This window comes from Dysidea avara, chromosome 14 (genome assembly GCF_963678975.1).
Source record: "Dysidea avara chromosome 14, odDysAvar1.4, whole genome shotgun sequence".
NCBI classification, from domain to species: domain Eukaryota; kingdom Metazoa; phylum Porifera; class Demospongiae; order Dictyoceratida; family Dysideidae; genus Dysidea; species Dysidea avara.
In genome coordinates this window covers 7,508,229-7,524,988 of record NC_089285.1, presented here as the reverse complement: position 1 = coordinate 7,524,988, position 16,760 = coordinate 7,508,229, and the positions used below count along the sequence as shown (strand labels likewise).

Genomic DNA, 16,760 nt, shown 5'->3' with positions numbered 1-16,760 from the left:
TTCTCCATCTTTCTGTAAATTCTTTCGAAGACCTTAAAAGAAAGAACTGTTTCCATATCTTTTCTTTGTTGTAAGTAAATGTCTTTTGTTTTGCACCATTGATAACTTTCTGCAATGATTCTTTTAACTCACTGGAAAATTTATTAACTTTGCTAGTGACAGAATCATTCAAGCACCACTCTAGAAACTTTTCTGCAGCCTCTCTAGTCTTTATTGTTGTGGGAGTTTTAATCTGGAAGGACCGGTCTTCCAGTACTTCACGAAGTGCTTTCACCAGTACATTTTCTTGTCCTTGGGATCCTAAGAGTAAGAGATACAAATGCTATCATTCTGATTCAGCGAATAGCCTGAATAGTATTACCATAGATAGCATATTCTCTGTAAAACAAAGCTATGTACAGTGGAACTTGCCCGTGCTTGTCATCGGTGAAGTAGACGCCCTGGAAACTACTTTCTCTTCACCCTCGCAATTTGCCATTTTTGCACAATATCCAGAAAGTGCAACGAACTTCCGGACACTAGAATTCAATAGGGAATGAATTTGTTGATTGGTGTTAATGGCCCCTGACGCCAATCCCGGGTACGGAGAATATACTATCTATGTTTTCACAGAGTAATGAATCCCAATAAAAACACTGCTTGAGAAGCTGGTTTATGCATGTGCATGTGTAGTTGTTCAAAAGTCTGAAAACCAGACTTCCAGTGAATCGCTTCAGGAATACATGGACTGGCAATCTTCATTGTATTGTTATAATCACTGTAAGACTGTTTATGTGTGTTAATTTGCTGGCTAAGGATCATTGGTCAATTTTTAACTTTGTGGTTATATAACTGTGTAGGGGTTACCCTTTAATGATGATTAATATTATATATAGTTTATGGGATCATGTTGTATGGTTTGTGAGATATAGCTGCTTAAAGCATACAGATTGCAATCTCCCAGAAATGCAGCTATGAGGGGTATTAATTAACGCTTAGCTTACCAAATATTGCTGAAATGCTTATTCTTTCACCGTTTTCATTACAATATCATGTTGTAGAAGTCATGCACTCACTGATTAAGGCCCCCGATTTAATGAAATTTGGATGAACATTGTGCTGTTGAATTTGTCAAAACCACAATTAAATCAAAATAAAATAACAGGCCTCAAAATAATGTCCGGTCATCGGACAAAAACTGGACAACTAAAAATCTGGACATTTTGACATTTACGTCTGGACAGAAATCATTCATGTGTGCCTTTTATAAGGCTTCACACAAACATACAAATGATGATTCTACTGCTAGTCAAAGAAAGTGAAATGGACAGTGACTAGGAAAAGTATAGAAGGATGGATATCCTAATACGACAAAGAGTATCATACCATACAATGGTTGGGTTTTTCGATGCAAAGTGATGGGAAGCATGTGGCTGAGGTGAGATGCAAGCTTTGCTTCAAGTTTAGAGAAAATTAGTTTGATTATGGAACTACCGCCCAATATTCATTGAAGGAATCTACATTATAAGCTTACTGCCAACAGCATTCAAAATTTCTGTCACACTTGGGCAATAGTGAGATTAACCATTCCCTGTTACAAGAAAATATGGAAAATCACTCTAATTGAAGGAAGCAGTGAATTTCCAAGAACTGATAATGGAAAACTAAATGGTTATGGGATTGAATAAGTGCACTTTTGTGTTTAATTGCACATGGAAATTGGTGATGTACCTGCTCCAAACAAGAATTCAGCAAACCACTGGCTATCAGACATTTTCTTTTACATACTCCAGGTCATGTCAAATGAGCTACTGTGGCTCTGAATTCCCCAGCAAGCCACCAAGAATTTCATCAATGATCATATTATTTTCTACTACCAGATGCAGAACATATATCAGAGACTCTGCAACAGTTGCAACTATATGGAGCCCCTCCTGTAAGTCAAGCTTTTCGTACAACAGATTATTCCGAAACAGAATTGCTTTCCTGATTATGCAACTTTCATCATGAACAAACATGGGAACAATGGGCTAACAGTCATAAGATCACGGATTCTAAGGACTGTCTTTTGTCATTTCACGGAACTGTGTTAATGCTCCACCTTCTGCTGATCCTACACTTATTTCAGAAGTCAATTATCAGCAAGCACAAGACCATTACAAGTCTATGTTTAGAAATCTAAAGGTAAAAGAATGGTTTGGCAAAGAGTGGCTACAAATAGATAAGGTGTGTATGTGTGTGCGTTGGCATTTACTTCACCGGCAATTGCTTCCTCTGGTAATAACTGGGGAAACAAACGCCATGTCTCACATAATGGATGAAGGCCTGTGCAAGTTGGGGTTCCCAACCTGTGAGACTTGCTAGCTAGTTGTTGTACTGTGGAGTATTTTGCCTGACTCTTAATATCTGAGTGGTTCACAGTTGTCCTATTGTAGGGTTGACTGTATGTTGTATTGCTCTGAGTTTAGCAGACATCTTTTTGTACCGGCTATTTGATACAGCATATACTATTTATATATTGTAGCTACAGATATTTATGTTTTAGAAATGGGCTTGAACACGCTGTGACGACAAATATCATGCTGCCGTTGATACCAACAATGGCATAGAAGCTATGAATAAGCCTTTTGGAATTTCTACTGGAGATATTTCACAGATACTAAAAGCAAAACTTTGCAATGTCAGGATTTACTGATCACACAATGATTGTGTACTTGAATACTTGAGGAAGACCTAGAGCTGTAATTCTACACTGCCTGTCAAGAATTAAAGCTGTTATAGGAATCAAAGTTTAGAAAGAAATCATTAAAGGAAACCAGTGAAGCAGTTACCTTTGGTCACCAGCCCATCTGGCACGTCAAATAAAGTGACAATCTCAAATGGTAGTGGCTTTTCATGAAGATGCAGGTTGTAAAACAGCAATAATTTCACATTAATCATCTCTTTGTATGCACAAACTATTACTTTTTGTAGCTTATTAGTATACATTGTCAAATGTTTCCAGTTTTGTTGCTACTTTTATATATGTTATCATTAGGTTGTATTGATATCTCTATGTCTCTTCATTTTGTACTAGTTAATTAACTTTCGCTTGTATAGTTGACCTTTCACTGACCTTAGCACTACAATTTATATAATACCTTGTAGCTGTGTGCAAAATTTAGTCCACAATTGAGTGTGCTAAACTGAGGTCTGAGAACTGAAGCGATTTGATAGCTAGAACCATTTGGCTTGTGACAGGACTGAACATGACTGCATATACCCTGTAAGCATGTGTTCACAATACTTACCCACACATCATTGCACTGGTCCAGCAGCTGTTGTCAAAATTAATACCTTTTTGGAGTAAAGTTACAAGTGTTAAAGTCACCAAATTTGATGTGTGTAGAGTCTGGTATTGTCAAATCCAGTCACATAGATGGTGTTGGTGAACTCCAAGAAGAAAGGGTTTTACGCAATAGTGTTGTGTTCCAGTATACTTTTACTAATCCTTACTTTGGGAAAGTGTAGCCCTTTATCTGTTAGTATTACTTATTAATACTATACCACATGTTGGATGATTTACTAAAGAGATACTCAATACTTTAGTAAACGGATGGTTGAATTGCTTCATCAAGATTTAGTTAGTAACTCATAACAAGTTTTCGTTTACTCAGTATTTCACCTGAGTTCTTACGTTATTTACAGCATATAAACTTTTGAAGATTTCTTTTCAAAGTTACAAGTAGGAGAGCCTTAAAAGTGTTTTATTTCCTCTGATGTTACTTAGACTCCAATTATCATTTTTCCTATGCTGTTTTTGATCTATCAGTATTTAAGGTAAACAAAGTATAGAAACTGTATGGTTCACTTTGGTAACTGGAAATGTTGGAGTTCATTGTAACTGTTTGAAACTTGGGAGTTAAATGAATATTCACATGCCAGTATAACCATTGAAGAGTGTAGAATGGATCCATTAGAATATTGGGTTGGGAAACTGAAGCATTTTCCATCCAATAGTCTGACAGTAGTACCAAACTTAACTGCTCCTATAGAACACTTTTTTTTTTCAACTGGTGTGGATGTTACTAGTGGAAAGAGAAACAGATTAATGCACAAAAATTTAAAGAGTTTGTTTGTTGTCCTGGTATTGATAATATATCATTCAGTAATTTGTTTCCATTCTAAGCAAGTCAATATATCAATGACGCCATTTGAGAGAGTTGATTCTTAGCGTTGCTTATGTTGGCACAACATGCAACACTAAAAGAGTAAGCCTCTAGTGAAGTGTTGTGCTCATTTTGCAAGTGATTTCTTAGCCATCTGGAGCACCAAAAGAAAAAATCAGCTCAAGGAAAAAGAACTACACAGCAAACTCCAACTATTCCACTAAGTATTTATCGATGGCCAGTACTAAACCAAGAAAAAGAAATGCACAGAGAGAGAACAAAGGACAAAGCTTTGCTAGCTAAATATTCTAATGTAATGTTGGATGATAGCCAGCATGACGACATATGCAAGATAACTGCAACATTAGAGGATAGACATGGAGACCAGCTTGAAGAGATATACAAGGAAGCTGGCAGTTTTGTAGTGGTAGATTCTATTAGGGAAATTTGGAGGAAAGACAGACAGTGAAATGAATTCTACTCTGATCAAATGAAGAACAGTAGGTTGTAAATCAACCAGATAATTTGAAAATAATTTGCATTACTATAGGTAGGGACCCGCTTATTTTTTACCTGTTATGCTATGCTGCACTGCTCAAAATTTTGTCTATTATGCTTAAATTAATGCTCAATATTTGCCTGTTGTGGTCAAATTGTGGTCAATATTTATACCTCAGTTCTCATGTTTTTCTAATAACTTTGCACTTGTGGGAAAACAGTAAGTGGCTGCAGCACAGACTGTAAATCCTTGCTTGTCAAAATCAAAAGATCAATCTACTCTAATAGAACAGCCAACTACCTGATTATTTTATTAGAGTTACAGACTGTTCTATTAGAGTACATCGATCTTTTTGTGATGTGCATTTTGATAAGCAAGAATCTATAGTATTATGCAAGTGTTCTGCCTATTATGCTCAATGCTTTCAGGTACCTATTATGCTCATTATTATATCAGCACAATTGGCCAGTCCCTACATGGTAAACGTGAAGCTTAGTTACTATTCGAATTGGTAATACATTCAGTATATGTATGTGTATAATACAATGTTTCTCTCCTAAAGCCCTTGCTGTGTTCACTAAAAGTCTAGCAGTCTATGACGCTTTGAGAACTTCAGTTGCCCGAAAGAAGCACCCTCCAGGACTTTACTGGTTGCTTTCAGCACGACAGTGGTGCGTCATGAGAAAATATTTCTAAGCAGGTGGAGCAGTTTTAGCAGTATAAGTCAGCATGTAAAGTTTCAGAAAAGTAAATGCCTAGGGTTGATTTTTCCACGAAGTGAAAGTCAAATTTAGTCTTGCTGTATAGGACTACGGCCACTCAATACCAAAAAGCTTATTTCTGGCACTGTGCATCCACATGCCAGGCCCAGTCACTTATTGTCATCCACATACGTATATATCATGTTGCACTAGTATTAAAAAAAAACTGTAAATATGTAATGGCGTTAATTCAAACTCCTCGATCCATTAGTTCCTCTTGCTAAGATCAATCTTTCAGCTTGGGAGACGATGGAAAGAAACCAATGCGTGTTTCGCCTTAGAATTTCCACAAACTACACCGATCTCCAGGCATTTTTCAGTGACTTTGCCTCACTAACCACAGTTTTGTACTGTTATAAAGATTTTTCGTAACTATACGGTCAGAAATGTAACACTCTTCACAGTGGACTCCAGTTCTGGAAAGTACTCCGGACGTGACATTCTCGCAATTACACGTAATTAAATTCGATCTTCAGGTCTTATGATGGACAGGTTTAAAGCAGTCACCACCAAGATGCCTATAAACAGACACAAACAGGTTTGTGGCTTCCATGAATATATCAGAGAAGAAAAACATAGTGTAGTGCCTTTTCTGAAAGGAATATCAGTGATATTGTCATAGAAAGTGTTTATAATAGTAGAAATACCTGGAGTAAGCCACAAATCTATACGAAGTCTTGCGCTTACGGCAATTTACCACGGCATTGGTAATTAGTGGCTGTCTAATGCTATTTCTACCCCTCAATTTATCACCACCATCCTTTCCTTTCGTTAGCATGTCTTAATCGCTGACAGCCAATCACATGCCACTGTATAAATGATCACTTACAAAATAATCGCTGGTTGATTTTATTATTCAGATGCAATGCAATATTAATCCAAATATTTATTTGAGCTGTACAATGTGCAATACACAGCCACTTATGGAAAAGGCACAATATATGATCCAAATTGTCTGTATTATATGTTTCATGGACCTCCTGATATAACAATAGAAAAAAAGGTATTCAAGCTGTCCTTCTACAAGGGATACGGCACCGCTCAATCCAAATTTGAGGTGAATCTGCCCATAAATTACTGAGATACGCCCCTTCAAAGTTTATCTTAATTTCTTCAATTTTCTTTTTGCATACTTTAGAAAAATTGTATGTGCTTAGGCCAATTTACTTAAAATTTGGAGGGCAGTAAGAGTGTAATACTGTTCATTTACAGTTGGCTTTTGGTACAGATCAGACAAAGACAAGGGAGTTATGCACGATTTTTCAAAAATTCAAAGGCAATTTGTTGTAACACCTACAGGGATAAATCACTCGACAGAATAACTTGAAGATTGGTCTGTACATGGAGTAACTATTGTAGTGCAAGCTTTTTGCGGTTTGAAATAAATTGCACTAACATTCATGGAGTTATAACAAAAACGCCAACCATGTGTAAAAAGTACACAATCAAGTTTTGAGTATTACTTGCTACGTCTACCAGGCAAACTAGTTAATGGAATTAGCTGAAAATAGGTAGAGAGGTAGATAAATTATTTTAGAATAGTCTTTAAGTAGTTTACAAGGAATCAGATTAAAAACCACTTACGAAAGTCAACTAGGTATAACGAGTGCGCAATCCAGATACTCTAATAGTGCAGTCACCCTAATAGAACATCACCTAGGTAATAAGTCACTTTATTAGAACGTTCAGCTACAATCAAGTCACCATGCAGATGTTTTGGATATGATTTGACAAATCTTGGACATACTCAATAGTGCTGTACAAAAACTTTCTAAAAGTGTTCAGACATTAGCCAGAAATGGTCAGAAAATGGCAGATGTCTGACCACAATTTCAGGCTCTGCCATGTAGAGAGTTTAACTACGAGCAAATCACCATGTAGAGAGTTCAATTACAAACAAGCTACCCTGCAAAGAGTTCAACTACAAACAAGTCACCCTGTGGAGAGCTCAGCTACAAACAAGTCACCCTGTAGAGAATTCAGCCACAAACAATCCACAGAAGCCACTGTGGCTTTAACCAAAATTATGACACCTGAAGAAAGGAAAGCTGAATCTGCACTACTTAATGAGAGATGCAATTAGGCTTTGACAAAAACGAAGAAGTTAAAATTAGAAACAAAAGGGTTTTTATTGACAACAAACTTTATGGACAGTACCAAATTATGAATTACGTCGCCCTTGTTATAATCCTCCACTCCCTCTAATGATATCTACCAATCAGCCATCTTCTTCTGCAGCACCTGCTGCAGATCAATGACTACTTAACTGCTATTATACGTACTGTTAACAATTATCCTCATTTCAAAGATGTATTCCAATAATTATGACATCATAGCAATTACTGAGACCTGGCTTTCCAATGGGATTTTTTGACAATAAAATCTTACCTACAAATTACAGAATATACCGGCTGGGTGGAGGGGTCATTCTAGCAGTGCGGGACAACATTGTCAGTAAAATCCTCCCCTCCCCAACCAACACTGAAATGCTAACTGTTAAAGTAGAACTTTCACAAACAACTATCCTATGTGTTGTATACTTACCTCCCAATCCTAACCTATAACAAATTCAATCCCTCTCAAGTCATTTGTCCCAGTTTTCACAATCCTGCAACTTTGGTGACTTCAACCTGCCTGACATCAACTGGGGATACTCTGTGTGGCAATTCTTCAGTTGTTGAATGACAATGAACAAATATCCTCTGATCATTTCCCCATCATATTCAAACTATCTCATGTCAGACCAGAGTTATCAGATAATGTTATCCAACATGTATATGACTATTCCAAAGCAGACTTCCACAGTATGAATGAATACATTCTCAACTCCAATGTAGTCAACTGTTTTTACACTTCCAAAGTCGAAACTACCTGGGCTATTTATCAAGTCTGTTATTTATGAGCCATGACATTGTTTATTCCCAAATTCCAGTTCCATTCTAAACAATACCCTAAGTGGTTTACCAAAGATTTATGTCACAAATTAAAATGTTTACATACTCTTAAAAGACCCTACAAGCTCTCACCTACTGACCAGACTAAGCCTGCCCAGCTGAAGACTCATTCCAGCACAGCATAGATATGGCTAAATCCAGTTATGAAACTAACCACATCACCAACTTTGCAAGCACTTCAAACCCTGCTATCTATCGTCATATCAGAAGTTTCACTAATCTTCTATTATTCCAGATACTGTCTATTTTGGTTCTACCTTAGCCAACATCTCTAGAGCAAATCTCTTCAACCAATACTTATACTCAGTCTTCACTCCACCTTCTTCTATTGCTGATCATACAAATGCAACATCTCTTCCTAGTGAAATAGATGCAATAGTCCTCAGTGAAGATGAAATTTATTCTGCTTTAAGTCAGCTAGATCCTAATAAAGCTACGGGCATTGACACAACAAGCCACAAAATTCTAAAACAATGTGCCTCATCACTCACCCGTCCACTTTGTCATCTATTCAATTTAAGCTTGTCAACAGGCATTATCCCTCAGGAATGGAAAGCCCATCTAATTGTATCACTATATAAATCTGCTGAGCGATTATTCGTTAAAAATTACAGACCAATCTCCCTTTTGTGCAATACCTCAAAAGTTTTCGAATCTCTTGTTTACAGTAGAATTATTAATCATGTACTCAATAACATCACCACATGCCAGTTTGGATTCCTGCCTGGCAGGTCCACTACTTAACAACTCTTATTGTATCTGAATGACATTTATCAAGCCACATCACAAGGCCATCAAACTGACTCAAACTATCCAGACTTTCATAAGGTGTTTGACAGTGTGCCCCACAACAAACTCCAAGTCAAACTATCACATTATGGCATTACTGGTAATCTCTGGAACTGGTTCAACAATTATCTGCACAGTCACTCTCAATGTGTCAAAATTTGTTCTTCTCCAACCTTTCATGTCTACAACAAGACTTAGACCAACTATATACTTGGAGCATTGACACTGATCTAATGTTCAGTATCAGCAAATGTATACACTTAAGCTTCAACAACAAGATACCAACCTCTTACTCAGTTGGTGGAAATTCACTTCCACAACTGCACTCCCATGTACCTACCACTTTTGCTGTAGGTGTTCTAATTGTTATAACTCAGGAATATCTAGTAATGTCTCAGTAATGTAAATATAGCTAAGTAGCTCTTAGTTGCAATTTATAGTTTTTCGAATTAAGTAATTATTTTCTGGCTGCCAGCACAGGTTGTTGGCAGACCATCAATACACTTGTAAAGCATTAATTATACAACCAAGTACTAAGAATAATAAGAAATGCGGCCAAAATTATGTCATAAATAAATAACAATAAATAAATAATTTTTGAGAAAACTATAAGGCCTACAAACTTGCACTAACCAGGGTTTGAATAGCCGGTAAACAAAGGCATAAATGTATAATGGTCGGGAGTTTTCGTGCCAGTGAGTGAAGCAGTACGACAATTCTATTTAATGTTGATCAAAACAAATTAGTACGTGATTTTGCATTCTGGTGCATTCGAGGGTGCATTTCTAGATCAGGTGTTAATCTAGAAACAATGTGACGAAGTGGCGAACCATCATCCATGAAAGTAGAGTACAGCTAAAAAGATACCCAGATGTGAAATCATAGAGGTGGTGGCCAAGAAATTACTGTGACGGTAGGTTAATGGCAGAAATTTTAATAACGACAATTCAGGTGAATTTGGTACCAAATCCTTGGAGGAGGCAACACAAATTCACCTGAATTGTCTTTGTTAAAATTTTTGCCATTAACCTACCATCACAGACATTTCTTGGCCGCCACCTTCAATTTCACACCCTGGCTTTTTTGGAGGCCACACCCTTTATTCACAGCTTGGCAGTTTATATATTTATAGTCCTTATTGGCTGCGAATTACAAAGCTCCCAAGTCACCTGCAATCTTAAATTTGGCCACATGCAAAGTTCGTACAAATCAATCAGTCACCTATATCAAATTCAAAGCTATTTTTATGAAAATTGAGAGCATCAGCTAGTTACCATTCAATAGTAAATAGCTAGATGCATGCCACGATGACCGCACCTTGATTTTTATCCAAATAGCTACATTGCACAACAGTATGTCATGGGCTTCTAAATAGCATTGTTAATAAAGTTTCTCAGACACTAATTTTTTTAAAGCAAAACTTATCAAACTGTTCTCAAAAAGTTAAATAATCTGCATATTTTATAACTATTCGTCCCATTTTAGAATAAGCATCTGTTGTTTGGGACCCTTACCAACAAGTACATATCAACTTATTGGAAAAGTACAGAGGAGAAGTGCAAGATGGGTATGTAACAACTATAGCACATATAGTAGTGTAACTACTATGATAGAATCTCTAAATTGGGTCACTCTAAGAGAATGCCGTAAGACTGCTACTTTCATGATATTGTATACAAAGCTAGTGTAGTAAATATAGCTACCACCACATTTTCTGAGGACAACTAGACACACTTGCCACCACCATCCACTTTATTTTATAGCACAAACACCACAGCATATCAAAATAGTTACTTCCCAAGAACTACCATTGATTGGAACTCATTATCGACCTCTGAAATGACTGATAAAAAATTATTTCTGGATAACATTTGTAGCTAACTAATCATTTGTAAATAGCTAATTGCACATATGTTCTCCCCTTGTAAACCCCCCCCTTGTAATTGATCACCCCGGGTATAATAAGTAAACACTGCCTGCCCATGTAATAAATAAATTACATTTAGGCTTCTCTGAATCATTAGACTCTGATAGTAGCAGCCTAGCTCAAACCCTAGCTGCTGCACCCAGCACACATATACACAATTCTAATCTAGCTATCCTCTCTTAAAAAGTGTAACTAGCTACTGAACTGGCTAACTAACCTCGTAACTAACTAGCAGTCTTTCACGTGAGTCATGGGTTAACAATGAATGATCATGTTGCATAGGGATCTCGAGTTATAAAGTATGTTGCTGTATTGCCCTATAATAATAGATTAAATGTTTTTAATCCCTTCCGTGTCGTGTTGTGTAGGCCTAAACACTGGAGAATCGAGTTACGCTGCAGGACAACAAAGTATAAATATTAGAGATAACCTCGTTGGATGAATGCAGTAGTTTGATGGACCTTATTTTGATTTGTAACATCTTCCGAGATGGTGCAGTCAGTGTGCATTAAAAGGAATATATGGCAATAAACAGTTTTTTGGACATGTTAGGACCAGTTGGTCTACAGGGTCGCAATGAATTGATATCATTACGATGGCAAGCATCAAAATGGTACTGAGATTCTACTCATAGAGAAATTGCAGTCTAGCGAACAATCCAGCATGACTAAGGAAACTTATTGATATTATTATTATTTGTTAATTATTTGTTAATTGCAGGTACAAGGAAAGACAAAGTCTTATAAAACCAATCTCAAATACATCTAAATAAAATCAAACCAGTGGTCATGCAAAAATACATCTAATTTAGTCTTAAAGATCAGTACATTAGGTGCAGATACAATTTCGTGGGGTAAGGTGTTCCAACCATTGACGATTCTCTGTGAAAAATTATGATATATTTGCAGTGTGTAAGTCATTTGCATAAGCTTCTAGCAGTGAGTTTAGCAGTTACTCTGTGTTGTGGCAATATAAGTACAGCTTGTCGATAACAAAATCTATCTTAACCAAGTCATATTTCTTCTTGCAATATTTACCCCTATATAATTCAATACTTTGTAATGTGTTAAGTCATTGTGATGGATCATGGATGCTTGTACATAAGCTGGCAGTTTGTCTACTATGTTGATTAAAGTTATAACCGCCATGTTTGAATTTTTCCGTTTACGTTACAGGTATGCATAGTTACACACTCCCTCGTTCTCTGGACTCGACAAGCTCCTGTTATGATGAACTGGATGCTATCTTGGCAAGCAGAGCGTGTTCTGACCCTGTTTCCATCCTGGAGAATTCTGGTGTGGTTAGTGTGGGACAAGAGCTGCTTGGAGGTGATAACGTATACTTAATTAAAAGTAAATTTTCACCATATTGCTGTGTAGACATTGATGATGAGGCTTCACTTGCTGATGACCCGGAAACTGGCCGAGATAGTGCTAATGGGGAAGTAGTTTCTGTCTCTAGTAAGTGTTGCTGTGCACATATAGCATAGTACATAATTACTATTGATATAGGAAACTTCTCAAGTACTAGTGATGCTGGTCCTGTTACACCAGTCATCCAGTTTTACAACTACTGATGCCAGTGTAACAGCTACAACTGTTGCAACAAAAACACTGCTACAACGACCACCTCATACACTACGACAATGACTACAAATACACCTCCTGATGGGGCAAAAAAGCCATTTAAACGTAAGGGGACATATTGTAACCTATGTTTAATATTGTTCATAACAGGACTTACAAAAAGGAAAGGTAGAGACACCACAGAAATAATTGATGAGTTAATTAAATTAGAAAAAGATAAACATAAGAAGATGGAGGAACAAACAAAAAAGTGGCTAGAAATTGAGGAAGAATGTAGACAACGTGAGAAAAAGCACGAAGAAAAAATGTTGATGTTTGGTCCATTTATGGGTCAGATGATGCAGATGATGTCCGACCCTAGTTCACATATGTAACATAGTTCTAATGCAGTTTACAAATATGGATCAGACTATCCTTATGATGTACCATACACTTCTACCACCAACCCACATCCCAATTTTTATGAGCCACCTGTTGGTGACGAAAGCAATACCACAACAGACAGCAGTGCTGTTCAATAGATACAGCATGTTGCACTAATGTACAATTATGTAATTATCAGTGAAGAACACATCACATCAATTTGTCCCATATCCATAATACTATTGGTGTTGAAATAAATAATCTTTTAGGTTACTTTGAATAGTGCTTGCTGCTGCAGTTTCTGTGCTACATCACGTGGTATCAGTGACAGGCGGTATGCTGTGATCTCGAGCTGAATCATCAAGCTGGATCCAATCAGGATCACGGTTGTCATTGTTTAGATCAAAGACATTGTGCATGTTACACAAGCAGCTACAACATCAGTAGAGTATTGTATGTCATAATACATAGTCCATATGCTACAGCAGATATCTCCACTTTCCCTTCAGACGGCCGAAGGCATTCTCAACAACCATCCTTGCCCTACTCTGTCGGTAATTATAGTGCTGTTGCTGCCTTAAGTTTCCGGTATCTGGGTATGGCTTCATTAGCCATGGTAATAGAGAGTAGGCGGGGTCACCAAGTACTAACAAAGGTATGTCAACACCATTAATGGTTTTCCTCTAATTAGGGAAAAAAAGTTCCAGCCTGACATTTATTATAGAAAATTGAATTGGTAAAAACCCTGGCATCATGAACTTTCCCAGGCCATCCTATATCAACACCAATGAAAAAACCACGGGAATCCACTACCCCCTGTAAAATAATAGAACAAAACCTCTTGTGTGATAACATGATGCAAACTCAATTGGCTTAAGTACAGGTATGTGGAACCATCTATGGCTCCAACCACTTGGGAAATCCCCATAAGGTCTCAAACTCTTCAATAATCCCTCCTCTGATGGCAGGTTCACATACTTGGACATCAGGAGTTCTGCCATAGCACAGCATGTTCTATGAACTATGACATACACACACAGAGTTGATATACCAATCCCAAATAGTGCAGAGATGGTTCAGTACTAGACAATAGCTGCCAGCCTCCAAATTGTCACAGCTAGTAGTAGGTCAACAGGAATAGGCATACGCAGCCTGGTAACACATTTTGTCAAGTGTGGTTGCAGCTTACCAGTCAGCTCCACTAAAGTACACTTGGTCATACGTAAAATTTCCACCCACTAGTCTTCACCAAACATTCCACCTTTGACAGCATTCCAGTTTTCTTGTGGCCTATCCTTAACCAGAGTTGGGATAGTTACTTCAGAAAATTAACTAGTTACTAGTTACTTTTATCCCATGTAACTTAGTTACAGTTATAGTTACTTTTTAAAAATATAACCAGGTATCTAGTTACTCATATATAAATTATGCAAGTTTGTTAACTTTTGTAATATAATTATTTCCAGAGCAAGGGAGAAGAGAACTATATATAATAATTATAAGCACACTTTCTGAAAATAATGATTTTGTAGCCATTTCAGCTCACTTTCAACTGTTACATCTGTTGCTCAAGCTGAATCATGAAGAACAGTACACAGAAAGTATCTACTTAGTGTGGTTGTAGCACAAAAATTTGAAGTGCTCTTGCTTTAAAGCATAAATACCTATAGTTTCAATGTAACTATTGTAACTTAGTTGCTTTTCAGGCAGTTGTAATTAGTTACAAAGCAAATAACTAGTTATATTACTAGTTTCTTTTACAGTAACTAGTTACGTGACTTAGTTACAAAGTAACTAGTTATCCCCAACTCTGTTCTTTACCCATAAGCTATGATGCACTTTGCTATTATTCAACCAGGACAGTAAACAAATCCTATAGTTCATAATAAGTACAATTACTTTTAAAATTTTTACAACCAATTAGAAACATTTAATTCAATTCAAAGTATAAAACGAATAGCTAAGCCTTATCTAGACACACAATACATCTACAAATCACAGAAAAGGTAAGAATACTTGCCTTCTAAAGCGTTTCCTTCGCTCTAGCCATCTTTGCTGTGCTACTACTCTTCTAGTTAGCCCCCGCCGTCTTTTAGCTCAGTAGTACTCGCTCCTCCATCTAAGGGCAGTGATGTAAGGACATAGCATTAGAAACACCAAAGACACTGCTACAAAATACACCATTTTACACCAATCACATGTTAAAGGCATTGAAATGATGCAATCCAATCAGATAGGTGGTCAACTAATGTGGTCGACTAAAGTGCATTTCACTTGAGAGTGTGAAATCATTTAATGCACTTTGAATTCACTTAACTTGATACACTTGATGAATGCACTTCCAATGCACATAAGTGTGAAAATGCCTTCAATTCACACATGCACTTACCAACCCAACTCTATGGTATATATTAGAGTAGCTAACTGTTCTATTAGAACACTTGATCTTACAACATTAATTTTGGTCTGTTTAAAGGTGTAATTAGAGGTGTACCGATATACTGATACATATCGTATCGATGGCCGATATATAAAGTTTAACTATATTGGTGGGAGCCAATATTGCTGCTAAAAACCGATACAATACACCGATATACAACTGAACTATCTTGAGGACACTGTCCAATGATCAAGACACATTATAAACCTTATTATTTAGTTAACAAGGGTGAGAAAAAGTAGTTATTTTCCTTGTCTAAAAGCGGTATGCTAAACAAAGCCACCTAAGCACATTCATAACTACTGTTTTGTTGTCACAATACTTACCAATCATACAACAAACACTCATACTGGTGAACCTGGGGAAATAGCAATAAAATGAACTAAGAGCACAACATAAAACAACCAGCCATCACTACAAGCCATTAAAATGCGGAGTAATCCGGATTAATCTTGGCAGGGGCATGTATTAAAATATTCGTGGTGCCTTATACGGCTTATAGTCTGAGCTGTGAATAGAGGCCACACCACCATGGTAACCAAGCATAGCCAATGATCTTAAGACTGCCTTCAGTAGTTAGGCCATATCTATTTGAGAAGTTGTTGCTTGGATTTATTTTACAACAAAATGGGTCGGTCGGTAGGCAAAAAAAAAGAAAAAGAAAACAGCTATATAGCTAACTATAATATTCTTATTTTTAGATATGTACATGCTTATGATTTCTGGTTACAAGCCATATAATAGATAGTACAGCAAGTCACATTAAAGCTGTATGCAGACCTATCAAATCTCTTCTAATGAAAAACGGATAAACATAGCTAGAAACTAGTTTAATGAGCATTGCACTGATGCTATCATAAATTTTCTTCGCCAGGGGTGAGGAACACAATGGTTTTACATTTACAGATAGCTAGCATTATAATTGAAATCAAAATAGTACCGACTGACTGTTCTATTAGAGTATTTCGATCCTTTGCAGCAACTTTTAAGGTGTCACGTGATCTATTTCTTCTTCTTTTCTTAATTAAAATCTGTGCAAAATTGGGTCGGTCGGGTCCGAGCAACAACTTTTAAAATAGGTATGGCCTTAGAATGAAGTTGAACATAACATATGTGATTCTTCAATTATAAATAGCTACACTTAGTTATATCGGATTGGTTTCAAAATGATTAATCTCATATTGGATCGGTTTAGTTTTCTTATATCGGTACACCTCTAATGGTAATACATCATATAGCAATTCACAATACATTTGATATTGTAGGTGAGGAGGCCATACAGCATGGGTCTCACAAATAGAGTTGGATTTAATT

At 36.8% G+C, this 16,760-nt stretch overlaps 1 protein-coding gene across 5 annotated transcripts in view; it reads right to left on the bottom strand.

Moving 5' to 3' along the window:
* Positions 1-16,760, bottom strand: part of LOC136244382 (ATP-dependent DNA helicase RecQ-like) — a 71,927-nt gene that overhangs the window by 6,850 nt on the left and 48,317 nt on the right. For all 5 annotated transcript variants that reach the window (XR_010695190.1, XR_010695191.1, XR_010695189.1 and 2 more), the window contains one exon: positions 15,027-15,125. The gene's annotated coding sequence lies outside the window, so the exon portion shown is untranslated. The remainder of the gene's footprint in view (positions 1-15,026; positions 15,126-16,760) is intronic.